Raw genomic sequence first — 16,297 nt, 5'->3', positions numbered from 1 at the left:
CTCCGGAAGCTTTGATGAGAATTGATGTTTCTTCTTTCCTTTTCCCTTCCTTAGTTTTATGTATTTACACTTCTTCTGTCATTTAGGCTTGTGAGACTGAAAATATAAACATAAAATAAACATGACAAAACTATAACATCCATTTTACGTCAAATTAATTAAAAAGCATTTGACTAACATTTTTCAGGAGCATTTTGACTTTGAAATAGTGTGAATCAGTTGAGAAATGTGGAAGTCGTAACACTCTTAATAAAATGATAAATCATGAAAAAATTTGTTTTTTTTAATATATACAAAAATAGATGTACTGAAAAGTCCTGGATACGTGGAATATTTTGATTGCCATGCTCTGTCAGAGTAGGTCAGGGCTATTCCACTCCGCCGCTCCCAGTCTGTTGAACGCTTTCCCTGACCACCTGAGGGCACCATAGATTGTGGATGCTTTTAAAAAAGGCCTAAAAACCCTTTTTTTTTTTAAAAAAAGCCTTTTTTTTTAGATATATGCATACTAGTTCTAGCTATTAGGCTGTTCTAGTTTTTATTTTTTATTTTTTTTATTATCTTTTTATTTTTTATTTTTCTAATACACTGTAGCACTTTGAGGTTGTTTACTCAATGTAAAGTGTTTTTTACAAATAAAATATATTATTATTATTATTAAGAGGGCCGCAGTTTTCGTCAGAAAACACTGTCAATAAATTAATTATTCCGCCCTTGCTAATCGTGCGCAGATAGTTAACCGCGTGAAAAAAACAGACGCTCCAGAAGCTTTGTTAAGGCTTAATCTTCCTTCTTTCTAAATGATTTTTCCTTCCTTATTTTTATTTCTTTACACTTCTTCCTTCATTTAGGCTTGTGAGACTAAAAATACGTCCATTGTGTATTTTACATAAAATGAGTTAAAAAGCAATTGATTAACATTTGTAGGCGCATTTTTACTTTTGAATAGTATAAATCGGTTGAGAAATGTGGAAGTAGTAACACTCTTAATAAAGTAATAAATCAAGAAAAAAAATGTTTTTTAATATATATACACAAAAATAAATAAACTGAAAAGTAAGTGGAATGTTTTGATTGTCATGACCTGTCACAGTAGGTCAGGGCTATTCCACTACATGATGAAGAGGGCCGCAGTTTTCGTCAGAAAACACTGTCAATAAATTCATTATTCATCCCTTGCTAATCGTGCGCAGATAGTTAACCGCATGAAAAAAAACATACGCTCCAGAGGCTTTGTTAAGGCTTGATCTTCCTTCTTTTTAAATGATTTTTCCTTCCTTATTTTTATTTCTTTACACTTCTTCCTTCATTTAGGCTTGTGAGACTAAAAATATAAACTAAAATAAACATGACAAAACTATGACGCCCATTGTGTATTTTACATAAAATTAGTTAAAAAGCAATTGACTAACATTTTTCAGGAGCATTTTGACTTTGGAATAGTATGAATCGGTTGAGAAATGTGGAAGTAGTAACACTCTTAAAAAAGTAATAAAACATGATTTTTTTTTTTGATTTTTTTTAAAATATATATACAAAAATAGATGTACTGAAAAGTCCTGACTAAGTGGAATTTTTTGATTGTCATGACCTGTCACAGTAGGTCAGGGCTATTCCACTACATGATGAAGAGGGACGCAGTTTTCGTCAGAAAACACTGTCAATAAATTAATTATTCCACCCTTGCTAATCGTGCGCAGATAGTTAACCGCGTGAAAGAAACAGACGCTCCGGAAGCTTTGATGAGAATTGATGTTTCTTCTTTCCTTTTCCCTTCCTTTTGTTTGATTTCTTTACACTTCTTCCTTCAGTTAGGCTTGTAAGACTGAAAATATAATGTAAAATAAACATGACAAAACTACAACGTCCATTGTGTATTTTACGTAAAATTAGTTAAAAAGCAATTGACTAACATTTTTTAGGCGCATTTTTACTTTTGAATAGTATAAATCGGTTGAGAAATGTGGAAGTAGTAACACTCTTAATTAAGTAATAAATCATGAAAAAAAAAAAAAAAAATTAATATATATACACAAAAATAAATAAACTGAAAAGTCCTGGATAAGTGGAATGTTTTGATTGTCATGATCTGTCACAGTAGGTCAGGGCTATTCCACTACATGATGAAGAGGGCCGCAGTTTTCGTCAGAAAACACTGTCAATAATTTCATTATTCATCCCTTGCTAATCGTGCGCAGATAGTTAACCGCATGAAAACAAACATACGCTCCGGAAGCTTTATTTATTTTTGAATAATTTTCCCTTCCTTAGTATTTTTTTCCTTGCACTTCTTCCGTCATTTAGGCTTGTGAGACTGAAAATATAAACATAAAATGACAAAACCATGACGTCCATTGTGAATTTTACGTAAAATTAGTTAAAAAGCAATTAACTAACATTTTTCAGGAGCATTTTGACTTTGGAATAGTATGAATCGGTTGAGAAATGTGGAAGTAGTAACACTCTTAAAAAAGTAATAAATCATGAAAAAAAATGTTTTTTTTATATATATATATACAAAAATAGATATACTGAAAAGTCCTGACTAAGTGGAATGTTTTGATTGTCATGACCAAGAGGGCCGCAGTTTTCGTCAGAAAACACTGTCAATAAATACATTATTCCGCCCTTGCTAATTGTGCGCAGATAGTTAACCGCGTGAAAAAAAAAAACAGTCCAGAAGCTTTGTTAAGGCTTGATCTTCCTTCTTTTGAAATGGTTTTTCCTTCCTTAGTATTATTTATTTACACTTCTTCTGTCAATTAGGCTTGTGAGACTGAAAATAAAAACTAAAATAAACATGACAAAACTACGACGTCCATTGTGTATTTTACGTAAAATTAGTTAAAAAGCAATTAACTAACATTTTTCAGGAGCATTTTGACTTTTGAATAGTATGAATCGGTTGAGAAATGTGGAAGTAGTAAAACTCTCAATAAAGTAATAAATCATGAAAAAAATAGTTTTTTTTATATATATACAAAAATAGACAGCTGCCAGTTTTTTTTTTTTTACTGTAATATCTACTGTCGTTTTTACAGTGCAGTACTGTAAATGGAAAAAAACTGTACCACTGTGGTTTTTCCAGTATAATTCAGGCGACTGAGCAAGTAGTTTATTTACCGATAAATCTATGTTTTTAAAACATGCATTACTGTAAATTGAAAAACTCATTTTTACAGTAGAATTCAGGCGACTGCTAATTTTTTTTTTGGGGGGGGGGGGGGTTGTATCGATAAATCTGTTTTTTACAGTACATTACTGTAAATTGACTGTTATTTTTACATTCAAATTCAGGGTTTTTTTGTACTGTAAAATTGACTGTCATTTTTACAGTGCAGTACTGTAAATTTACTATTATTTTACATTAAAATGTAGGTGATCAGCTGCCAGTTTTTTTTTACCGTAAAATCGACTGTCGTTTTTACAGTGCAGTACTGTAAATTAAAAGATAGTTCCACTGTTATTTTTACATAAAAAATTCAGGTTTTATTTTACCGTAAAATCGACTTGTCGTTTTTACAGTGCAATACTATAAATTGAAAAAGGATACAACTGTTAAAAAAAAAAAAAAAAAAACTTGCCGACTCATTTGTAAGAAAGTCACCGTAAAATCGAGTGTTTTTACTGCCAATTGACCACTGGTATGTTACGGCAAAAAATTATGTCGCCAGAATTTTTACCGTCAAAATCTCCGGCTGGGTATTTCCCGTCGATGGCTATCCCGACATAAATTAAAATGTTGTTTTAAGGCGGCGGAGCCCATGAAAATGCAAATGCAAATGGAGGCCCTGTCAGGTGGAACCTGATGAGCTGACACAGCACACTGCTATGGGCGCAGCGGCACCATCAATCCTGCGTGGCTCGCACGGGCACAATGTGAGATGACACCACGAGAGGCGCAGGTCCTGCACCTGCACACTCCAATACACATCTCTGCGTCACCTGGACCATCTTGTCTACCTTGTCCACATTGTCCACCTGGACCATCTTGTCTACATTGTCCACATTGTCCACATTGTCCACATTGTCCACATTGTCTACATTGTCTTGTCCACCTTGTCTTGTTCACCTTGTCTACCTTGTCCACCTTGTCTTGTCCACCTTGTCTTGCCCACATTGTCCAACTTGTCCACCTTGTCCACCTTGTCTACCGTGTCCACCTTGTCCATCTGGTTTTCCCTGTCCACCCTGTCCACCTTGTCTACCCTGTCCACCTTGTCCACCTGGTCTACCCCGTCTACCTTGTCCACCTGGTCTACCCTGTCCACTCTGTCCACCTTGTCTACCCTGTCCACCTTGTCCACCTGGTCTACCTAGTCTACCTGGTCTACCCCGTCTACCTTGTTCACCTTGTCGGTGAACAACGGACGGCGTGGCGCAGTGGAAGAGTGGCCGTGCGCGACCCGAGGGTCCCTGGTTCAATCCCCACCTAGTACCAACCTCGTCATGTCCGTTGTGTCCTGAGCAAGACACTTCACCCTTGCTCCTGATGGGTGCTGGTTAGCGCCTTGCATGGCAGCTCCCTCCATCAGTGTGTGAATGTGTGTGTGAATGGGTAAATGTGGAAGTAGTGTCAAAGCGCTTTGAGTACCTTGAAGGTAGAAAAGCGCTATACAAGTACAACCCATTTATTTATTTATTTATTTTATTTGTCTTGTCCACCTTGTCTTGTTCACCTTGTCTACCTTGTCCACCTTGTCTTGTCCACCTTGTCTTGTCCACCTTGTCTTGCCCACATTGTCCAACTTGTCCACCTTATCCACCTTGTCTACCGTGTCCACCTTGTCCATCTGGTTTTCCCTGTCCACCCTGTCCACCCTGTCCACCTTGTCTACCCTGTCCACCTTGTCCACCTGGTCTACCCCGTCTACCTTGTCCACCTGGTCTACCCTGTCCACTCTGTCCACCTTGTCTACCCTGTCCACCTTGTCCACCTGGTCTACCTAGTCTACCTGGTCTACCCCGTCTACCTTGTTCACCTTGTCTTGTCCACCTTGTCTTGTTCACCTTGTCTACCTTGTCCACCTTGTCTTGTCCACCTTGTCTTGTCCACCTTGTCTTGCCCACATTGTCCAACTTGTCCACCTTGTCCACCTTGTCTACCGTGTCCACCTTGTCCATCTGGTTTTCCCTGTCCACCCTGTCCACCTTGTCTACCCTGTCCACCTTGTCCACCTGGTCTACCCCGTCTACCTTGTCCACCTGGTCTACCCTGTCCACTCTGTCCACCTTATCTACCCTGTCCACCTTGTCCACCTGGTCTACCTAGTCTACCTGGTCTACCCCGTCTACCTTGTTCACCTTGTCTTGTCCACCTTGTCTTGTTCACCTTGTCTACCTTGTCCACCTTGTCTTGTCCACCTTGTCTTGTCCACCTTGTCTTGCCCACATTGTCCAACTTGTCCACTTTGTCCACCTTGTCTACCGTGTCCACCTTGTCCATCTGGTTTTCCCTGTCCACCCTGTCCACCTTGTCTACCCTGTCCACCTTGTCCACCTGGTCTACCCCGTCTACCTTGTCCACCTGGTCTACCCTGTCCACTCTGTCCACCTTGTCTACCCTGTCCACCTTGTCCACCTGGTCTACCTAGTCTACCTGGTCTACAACGTCTACCTTGTCCACCTCGTCTTGTCCACCCTGTCCACCTTGTCCACTTTGTGCACCTTGTCTTGTTCACCTTGTCTACCTTGTCCACCCTGTCCACCTTGTCCACCTTGTCCACCCTGTCCACCTTGTCCACCTTGTCCACCTTGTCCACCTTGTCTACCTTGTCGACATTGTCCACCTTGTCCACCTTGTCCACCTTGTCTATCCTGCCCACCCGGCCCACCTTGTCCACCTTGTCCACAATGTCCACCTTGTCTACTTTGTCCACCTTATCTACCTTGTCCACCCTGTCCACCCTGTCCACCCTGTCCACTCTGTCCGCCTTGTACACCTTGTCTTGTCCACCTTGTCCACATTGTCCACCTTCTCCACGTTGTCCACCTTGTCTTGTCCACCTTGTCCACATTGTCTACCTTGTCCACCCTGTCCACCGTGTCCACATTGTCCACCCTGTCCACCTTGTCTACCATACCACCTTATCCACCTTGTACACCCTGTCCACCTTGTCCACCTTGCCTACCTTGTCCACCTTGTCTTGTCCACCTTATCCACCTTGTCCACCTTGTCCACCCTGTCCACCCTGTCCACCTTGTCTACCATACCACCTCATCCACCTTGTCCACCTTGTCTACCTTGTCCACCTTGTCTTGTCCACCTTATCCACCTTGTCCACCTTGTCCACCCTGTCCACCTTGTCCACCGTGTCTACCTTGTCCACCTTGTCTTGTCCACCCTGTCCACCTTGTTTACAGTGTCCACCTTGTCCACCCTGTCTATCCTGTCCACCCTGTCCACCTTGTCCATCCTGTCCACCTTGTCTACCTTGTCCACCCTGTCCACCTCATCCACCTCGTCTACCTCGTCCACCTCGTCCACCTTGTCCACCGTGTCCACATTGTCCACCCTGCCCACCCTGTCCACCCTGTCCACCTTGTCTACCATACCACCTTATCCACCTTGTACACCCTGTCCACCTTGTCCACCTTGTCTATCATACCACCGTATCCACCTTGTACACCCTGTCCACCTTGTCTTGTCCACCTTGTCCACCTTGTCTACCTTGTCCACCTTGTCTTGTCCACCTTAACCACCTTGTGCACCGTGTCTACCTTGTCCACCTTGTCTTGTCCACCCTGTCCACCTTGTTTACAGTGTCTACCTTGTCCACCCTGTCCATCCTGTCCATCCCGTCCACCTTGTCCACCCTGTCCACCTCATCCACCTCGTCTACCTCGTCCACCTTGTCTACCCTGTGCACCCTGTCCACCTTGTCCACCGTGTCCACCTTGTCCACTTTGTCTTGTCCACCCTGTCCACCTTGTTTACATTGTCCACCTTGTCCACCCCGTCCATCCTGTCCACCCTGTCCACCTTGTCCACCCTGTCCACCTTGTCCAACCTGTCCACCTTGTTTACATTGTCCACCTTGTCCACCCCGTCCATCCTGTCCACCCTGTCCACCTTGTCCACCCTGTCCACCTTGTCCACCCTGTCCAACTTGTTTACATTGTCCACCTTGTCCACCCCGTCCATCCTGTCCACCCTGTCCACCTTGTCCACCCTGTCCACCTTGTCCAACCTGTCCACCTTGTCCACCCTGTGTACCCTGTGCACCCTTATGACCTTGTCCACCCTGTCCACCTTGTCCACCTTGTCTACCCTGTCCACCTTGTCCAGCTTATCTTGTCCACCCTGTCCACCTTGTCCACCTTGTCTACCTTGTCCACCTTGTCTACCTTGTCCACCCTGTCCACCCTGTCCACCCTGTCCACCTTGTCCACCTTGTCTTGTCCACCTTGTCCACCTTGTCTTGTCCACCTTGTCTACCTTGTCCACCATGTCCAGCTTGTCTACCTTGTCTTTTCCACCCTGTCTACCTTGTCCAGCCTGTCCACTCAGTCCTTCAGTCTCGTCCAGTCCAACTTATTTCATCGTGTCTTCTAAATCCTGCTCAACTCAGACGCACACATCTGCATGTTCTTCATAATCCACTCAGTGCATTTATTTAAAAAGAAATAAAAATAAAATAAATTGCATGCCTTCCCACTTGCAGAGCATAAATGCGCAAAGAACACCTCACGTACCTGCGAGTGTCCTGCGTCCTCCGCGTCCGTCCACTCCCGGCAGGCGCACAATTCCACGCGTGAAATAATTCCACTCCCGGTCAGGTTTTTATGTCCCCCCCCTTTGGGTCCGTTTGAGTCCAGACGAAGGATCCACGGGGGGAACCCACCCGGTCCCACTCACGGTCCGCGGGCGGAGGGAACGCCGCTAAACCGGCGCGCTCATCCGGTCTCCACGCGCGCGCCCTTTTCCCCGCCTTTTAATCGGCCATCTGACCGGCGAATAGTCGGCGACAAAAGAACCTAAGAGGCGATTAAGCGAGAGTTTGGCAACATCTCCTTCCCCTTTGGTGCGCGCCTGTCCCGGCTGCACACTTCAATCCACGCGCGGCGCGATATCACCTCCTCGATGCAAGAAGAAGAAAAAAAAAAAGAAAAAAAAAAACCCGCACACAAGTGACTTTGTCTTGACCTGTCTGTCCGTCCGCGGCGTGGCGTGAGACAGATGGCTGCGTCCGATACGGAGTCGAAAAGATAATTCCAATTTTGTTTCAATTTTTTTTTATCCAGGCTGAAGATCGGACGCTCCCGCGCAGAAGAGCATCCTCGCTGTCGGCCGCGCCTGCGGTTACTTCCACGCGCACGCGCACAGTGCGGACGCGTGCGGCTTTTGTCCCGGGAGCCGATGCGCGCCCACCCAGCAGCTACGGTGTGCGCGTGCGCGGTATCTGAAACTCAGGACTTTTTTTTTTTTTTTTTTTTTTTTTTTTTAAGCACAATTTGTCATGATGAATAAAGCGTCACGTGACCTGGCCGAGTCCACTATAGTGCGTGGACGCTGGCATTAGTGATGATGCACGTGCTGCGAGAATGGCCGCAATTGTAATATTTGCCAGCAGGGGGTGGAGATGAGCTATTTTATTGTATTTTTGTCCTCTTTTTTTTAATGTTGTTTTCTTCTTTTCTGACTTATAAACGTCGTTGCCGTGTTGGATACCGGACGCTAAACAATGCCGAATGACGTCACGTCCGGTGCATGTACCAATTAATACAGCGTTTGTTCTCCATTTAGACTGCAGGCCAAAGTGGATCAAATCGTATTTTTCGAAATCAGATTTTTTTTTTCTTTAAACTGCAAAAGTAAAATGCGATTTTTAAACGCGCATGTTTGCATAATTCGATAAAATGAAAACAAAGGAAGTTGACCGGATGCCGTACATGAACAAGGACGTTGCTACTACTACTGCTACTACAAAATAAAATACAAGTCGCCGCGCCTTAAAAAAATTAATTTCGGGGAAAAACGGGAATTTTTTAAAATTATTGATACTCGCATAATTGTCCGAGATGATATGAATGGGTTGGTGTTAGAATTGGTTGAAAAATGTTGACGTATTAACAATTTTAATTGATAATGGGTATTTCGGAGTTCCTGGAATTTCGCAAAAACCAGGAATTTTTTAAAATATTGATACTAGTCCAATTGCCCTAGATGATGTTATTGGATTGGTGTAAGAATCGGTTGGAAAAATGTTGATGCAGTAACAGTTTGAACCTAGAATGGGTATTTCGGAATTCCTGGAATTTCGGGAAAACTGGGATTTTTTTAAAATATTGATACTAGCACAATTGTCCGAGATTAAACAAATGGGCTGGTGTTGGAATTGATTGAAAAAGGTTGACGTAGTAACAGTTTGAACTGATAATGGGTATTTCTGAATTCCTGGAATTTCGGTAAAAAATGTGAATGTTTGAAAATATTGATACTCGCACAATTGACCGAGATGATATGAATGGGTAGGTGTTGGGATTGGTTGAAAAATGCTGACGTAGTAGTAGTTTGAACTGAGAATGGGTATTTCGGAATTCCTGGAATTTCGCAAAAACTAGGAATTTTTGAAAATATTGATACTAGCCTAATAGCTCTAGATGATATTATTAGGTTGGTGTTAGAATCGGTTGAAAAATGTTGACGTAGTAACAGTTTGAACTGAGAATGGGTATTTCGGAATTCCTGGAATTTTCGGAAAACCAGGAATTTTGGAAAATATTGATACTAGCCCAATTGTCTTACGTGATATTATTGGATTGGTGTAAGAATCGGTTGAAAAATGTTGACGTAGTAACAGTTTGGACTGAGAATGGGTAGTTTGGAAGTCCTGGAATTTCGCGAAAACCAGGAATTTTTGAAAATATTGATACTAGCATAATTGTCTGAGATGATATGAATGGGTAGGTGTTGGAATAGGTTAAAAAATGTTGACCGTCTGAACAAAGAATGGGTATTTCGGAATTCCTGGAATTTCGGGAAAACCACGAAATGTTGAAAATATTGATACTAGCACAATTGTCTGAGATTATATGAATGGGCTGGTGTTGGAATCGGTTGAAAAACGTTGACCGTCTGAACTAAGAATGGGTATTTCGGAATTCCTGGAATTTCGGGAAACACCACGACATTTTCAAAATATTGATACTAGCACAATTGTCCAAGATTGTCCGAGATTAAAAATTATTGAAAAATGTAGACGTAGTAACAGTATGAACTGAGAATGGGTATTTCGGAATTCCTGGAATTTCGGGAAAAGGAAGTTTTGAAAATATTGATACTAGCACAATTGTCCGAGATGATATGAATGGGTTGGTGTTAGAATTGGTCGAAAAATGTTGACGTATTAACAGTTTGAATTGATAATGGGTATTTCGGAATTCCTGGAATTTCACGAAAACCAGGAATTTTTGAAAATATTGATACTAGCCCAGTAAAAAACGTGAATGTTTGAAAATATTGATACTCGCACAATTGACCGAGATGATATGAATGGGTAAGTGTTGTCATCGGTTGAAAAATGCTGACGTAGTAGCAGTTTGAACTGAGAATGGGTATTTCGGAATTCCTGGAATTTCGAAAAAACTAGGAATTTTTGAAAATATTGATACTAGCCTAATTGCCCTAGATGATATTATTAGGTTGGTGTTAGAATCGGTTGAAAAATGTTGACGTAGTAACAGTTTGAACTGAGAATGGGTATTTCGGAATTCCTGGAATTTCGCAAAAACTAGGAATTTTTGAAAATATTGATACTATCCTAATTGCCCGAGATGATATTATTAGACTGGTGTTAGAATCGGTTGAAAAATGTTGACGTAGTAACAGTTTGAACTGAGAATGGGTATTTCGGATTTCCTGGAATTACGGGAAAACCGGGATTTTTTGAAAATATTGATTTTAGCCCAATTCTCTTAGATTATATTATTGGATTGGTGTAAGAATCGGTTGAAAAATGTTGATGTAGTAACAGTTTGAACCTAGAATGGGTATTTCGGAATTCCTGGAATTTCGGGAAAACTGGGATTTTTTTTTAAAATATTGATACTAGCACAATTTTCCGAGATTAAACAAATGGGCTGGTGTTGGATTTGGTTGAAAAAGGTTGACGTAGTAACAGTTTGAACTGATAATGGGTATTTCTGAATTCCAGGAATTTCGGTAAAAAACGTGAATGTTTGAAAATATTGATACTCGCACAATTGACAGAGATGATATGAATGGGTAGGTGTTGGCATCGGTTGAAAAATGTTGACGTAGTAACAGTTTGAACTGATAATGGGTATTTCTGAATTCCAGGAATTTCGGTAAAAAACGTGAATGTTTGAAAATATTGATACTCGCACAATTGACGGAGATGATATGAATGAGTAGGTGTTGGCATCGGTTGAAAAATGCTGACGTAGTAACAGTTTGAACTGAGAATGGGTATTTCGGAATTCCTGGAATTTCGCAAAAACTAGGAATTTTGGAAAATATTGATACTAGCCTAATTGCCCGAGATGATATTATTAGGTTGGTGTTAGAATCGGTTGAAAAATGCTGACGTAGTAACAGTTTGAACCTAGAATGGGTATTTCGGAATTCCTGGAATTTCGGGAAAACTGGGATTTTTTAAAAATATTGATACTAGCCCAATTGTCCGAGATTATATTATTGGATTGGTGTAAGAATCGGTTGAAAAATGTTGATGTAGTAACAGTTTGGATTGAGAATGGGTAGTTTGGAAGCCCTGGAATTTGGGAAAACAGGGAATTTTTTGAAATATTGATACTAGCACAATTGTCCGAGATGATATTATTGGATTGGTGTAAGAATCGGTTGAAAAGATGTTGACGCAGTAACAGTTTGAACCTAGAATGGGTATTTCGGAATTACTGGAATTTCGGGAATACTGGGATTTAAAAAAAAAATATTGATACTAGCAAAATTGTCCGAGATTAAACAAATGGGCTGGTGTTGGAATTGGTTGAAAAAGGTTGACGTAGTAACAGTTTGAACTGAGAATGGGTATTTCAGAATCTCCTGGAATTTTGGGAAAACTGGGAATTTTTGAAAATATTGATACGAGCACTAATGTCCACGATAGGTGTTGGAATCATTTGAAAAATGCAAACATAGTAACAGTTTGAACTGAGAATGGGTATTTTGGAATTCCTGGAATTTCGGGAAAAATGGGACTTTTTAAAAATATTGATACTAGCACACTTGTCCTAATGGCTTTTAAGTAGAGTTTTATTTTATGTTAACAACTCACGCAATGTACGTAACATGTAGGCTAACAATTGCTTTTTTTCCCGGATATATATATGCACAGTATATATATTTATATGCACGTGTGTATATGTATATTAGAGATGCGCGGTTTGCGGACACAACCGCGGAGTCTGCGGATTATCCGCGGGTCGGGCTGTTGAAATAAAAAAAAAATTAGATTTTATCCGCGGGTCGGGTCGGGCGGTTGAAATTAAAAAAAAATTAGATTTTAAATAGATTCAGGCGGGTGGCAGTTAAACCAATTCGGAAATATATATACATAATTAAATGTTGTTACCCACATACGAAAAACGAGCAGGCACCTGCAGCATATGCCACAACAGAAGAAAAAAAAAAAAGAGATGGCAACGCCGGCAGCAAACGTGGTACGCGACAAACTAAAAAAGGGAATACTAAAGACCAGGGGAAAAAAAGGCCAGAAAAGTTCAGCGTGGACTCGTTTTTATGAGGTTGTAAATCAGGATGATAGTAATGCCGGCTACGTGATTTGCAAGAGCTGCGACGCTGTTTATGTCTACGACAGTCACAAAACCGGGACATCTAACATGGTGCATCACATTTGTGCAAAACCCCGAATCTCCACAAACACCCTGAGCATGAGCAGTTTCGTCCGCCGTGATCCCAGAAGAGTGCCACAGGATGTTAAAAAAAGATAGAACGCAGCTGCCTGCAGCAGTTGGAGTGGCGCGAGCGCGCTTGGAGGTGCGCTCAGCGCGGCTCCCAGATGATTGCGCACTGGTGTGCGTCTGGGCCGTGACAGCGTGGCACGCATTGAATGTCTCTGCGGCATTGGATCAGTCTCCTTTCTTTAACAGGCAAAAGCTTTATAACCTCACTAATGCCTTGCATCGTCTATATTAGATATATAACAACGGGCGGGTGGCAGATGGCGGGCGGGTGCGGTTTTGATTAAATGTTAGTTCGGGTGGATGGCGGATGGTTGACGACTTTTGTGATGCGGTTGCGGATTAAATAATTGCCTATCCGCGCATCTCTAATGTGTATATATATATATATATATATATATATATATATATATATATATATATATATATATATATATATATATTTATATATATACATACACGTGTGTATATGTATATATACATATAAATATATGTGTATATGTATATATACATATAAATATATGTGTGTATGTATATACTGTATGTATATATATATATATATATATATATATATACACATATATATATATATATATACATATATATATATATTTATATATATACATATGTATATGTATATGTATGTATACATATATATATATATATATATATATATATATATATATATATATATATATATATATATATATATATATACATATGTATATGTATGTATATATATATATATATGTATGTATATATATATATATATATAATTATATATATATATATATATATATATATATACATATATATAATTATATATATATTAACATATATATATATATATATATATATATATACATATATATATATATATATATATATATATATATATATATACATATATATATATATATATATATATATATATATATATATATATATATATATATATATATATATATATATATATATATATATATATATGACAAACAGCCTTTTATTTGCACTATTTACTTGTGATGCTTCCTCTACTCATGTCTTGTCGTCACCGTCTCGCCTCCACCAACCACAACCTTCAAAAATGGCATTCTCCTGCTTGCCTCGCCATGCAAACTACCCCACATCTTTCTATAATCGCATAATTGACGAGCGCCACGTCTTGAAAATCCAATCTGTCGAATCTGCGTCATTTTCTCTGGCGCTCACCGCTGCCATCGTGCACAAATCTGCTTCCATCGGCCATGCCTCATCAACGCCAAATGTCGCGTCTGTTGTTAAAAAAAGACCTTGAATGATTCTAATTGTGTGAGTGACGTCACGCCCGGTTGCCGACTCGCACACAGAGCACCGATTTTCAACGGCAACAAAGCAATTGACTCAAAAAAATGATCTAAAGTAAGGCTCCAGTTTTCTAAAACATGCGCTAGCTTGATGCTAATTTATATTGGTGTAGAGTTTGCCCTCTAGTGGGTTCCTCGGACCACCACACACTGCCACAACAGCCCGCTTTCAGGGTACAACACGGTTTTATTTTGATCAATGTTGAGAGCTGTTTGCTTTCCAGCAAAATGTATTTTTCTTTGTCTCTGGCTCCCACTTTATCTCCAACCCCGTGTCTCGGGCCGGCTGCTGCTAATAAGGGCGACAGGTGATTAGATAACAAGGTCCACCTGGGCAATCCACTCACCTGTCGCTGTCTTCAAGGCCGGTCCTTGCACACCCCGTTCCACGGCAGGCCCACAGGCCACGCCCCACCACCACAATTGGCTTTGCTATTGACATGCTACGGATTAGCATTAGCTATTTTACATGGCGATTTCAACACCTCCAAATTTGTTCATATGAACTCAAAATAAGATGCACGTTACAATCAAACAGCTGGTGCGTAATAAGCACAATACTTACACTATTAACACTTTGAAGGGCGCAACAAAAGACTAGTACTGACTTGCCAACACACCATAAACTACGCACTGCTGCCATCCAATGTCTTGGACTTGCAACTGTAATTGCAAAATATTGTCATACTTGCAAATGAGAAATATGTACATAAAACAAGATAACAATAACAGCAGTTATAATAGTCGGTTCTTTTTTAAAGGTTGATATTTTTCTACCAAAAACAACATTTACTAGCACACAAAAGTACCAAAAATTGGTACCGTTGAGTACCGGTCCCGAGAATTGGTACTGTATCGTTATAAGTGTGATTGGTACCCGTCCCGTCGTCACAATGTATCTGTGGAGGGAGATGTTGTCAGCACTGCCTGCAGGAGCAAAGGTCACCGCCACTGTCCATGGTGCTGAAGACAGAGCACCATCAGATGGGGGGGGGGGGGGCGTGGCAGTGCTGACGGCGAGACACAGCTGGCAGGTGATTCGATTTCGCAGGTGGTACGTGTTAATCTAATCATCTGTTGTCTTTAACAGTAAGCGGCCGGGAGCAGGAGGAGAGAGAGGATACGGACGTGACTGAAAAATCACGTTCTACTGGAGAGAAAAACTTGTGTTGAAACAATATCATTAAAACCTTGTCTGCGCCGTGTCTGACAGTGGGACCGCTAGGAAGCGACCTCCACAGTATCATAATTATAATCAACTGACGAGAAGAAAATACACTAATTTGTTCCATTAATTTGACTTTTCAAGTGAAAAGTATCGGTATTTACTTGGTATCGGATCAATAGCAAAATTCCTTGTATCACCCAGCCCTACTTAGCTATAGCCTTGCATGTTAACCTTTTGGGAATGACTTTACTAAAATACATGAAAAGATCAACAATGTCCGCTTATTTCAGTACATTTAGCTTGTATCAGAAATTTTAGATGCAAGCCGATACCTGTTTTTTGTTGTTGCCGATACCGGAACGATATCAACTCAGGACACCCCGATAATCTGTGTTGTGTTCTGCAGCTCCACGCTGTTTTTCTTCAGTCTCGCAGGGGGCGAAATTGCACTTTCGACAGTAAAGGTTGCCGACCCAAGCTGTACATGGACTACTCCAAAGTATTTTGACGTGGGGCGGTATCGTGAAAACATGTTTTGCGATACTGTAAATGTAACCTGTATTGGGTTATTATTCTTACTGTTATGTGTGACCATGTGTTTTGACTTTTATGCTAGTTGCATTTTTGTTTTTTCTGCACCATGACTAGGGAAGGTTGTTTGGATTGTGTTGTATAAGCAAATGCTGTGCCATTGTATCGAAGTTCTTTCAAGGGTCATTGATGGGATTTACTCACAATGTCCACACGATGGCAGCAATTATGTAGCATTCAGAGACCACCTGGTATTTTAGATTAATTTGGGAGCACTCCGCGGTGCGATTCTTTGTTGAACTCATGACGTCTCATTTGGACACCCCTGGTTTAATTAGTCCGAATC

At 40.6% G+C, this 16,297-nt stretch overlaps 1 protein-coding gene across 1 annotated transcript in view; it reads right to left on the bottom strand.

Moving 5' to 3' along the window:
* Positions 1-8,302, bottom strand: part of LOC133572813 (leucine-rich repeat and fibronectin type III domain-containing protein 1-like protein) — a 585,384-nt gene extending 577,082 nt beyond the window's left edge. The window contains exon 1 of the mRNA XM_061925840.1: positions 7,696-8,302. The gene's annotated coding sequence lies outside the window, so the exon portion shown is untranslated. The remainder of the gene's footprint in view (positions 1-7,695) is intronic.
* Positions 8,303-16,297: the final 7,995 nt, after the last annotated feature.

This window comes from Nerophis lumbriciformis, linkage group LG30, assembly GCF_033978685.3.
Source record: "Nerophis lumbriciformis linkage group LG30, RoL_Nlum_v2.1, whole genome shotgun sequence".
NCBI classification, from domain to species: Eukaryota; Metazoa; Chordata; class Actinopteri; order Syngnathiformes; family Syngnathidae; genus Nerophis; species Nerophis lumbriciformis.
The sequence above is the reverse complement of the archived record's forward strand: the minus strand, read 5'-3'. Positions and strand labels throughout refer to the sequence as shown.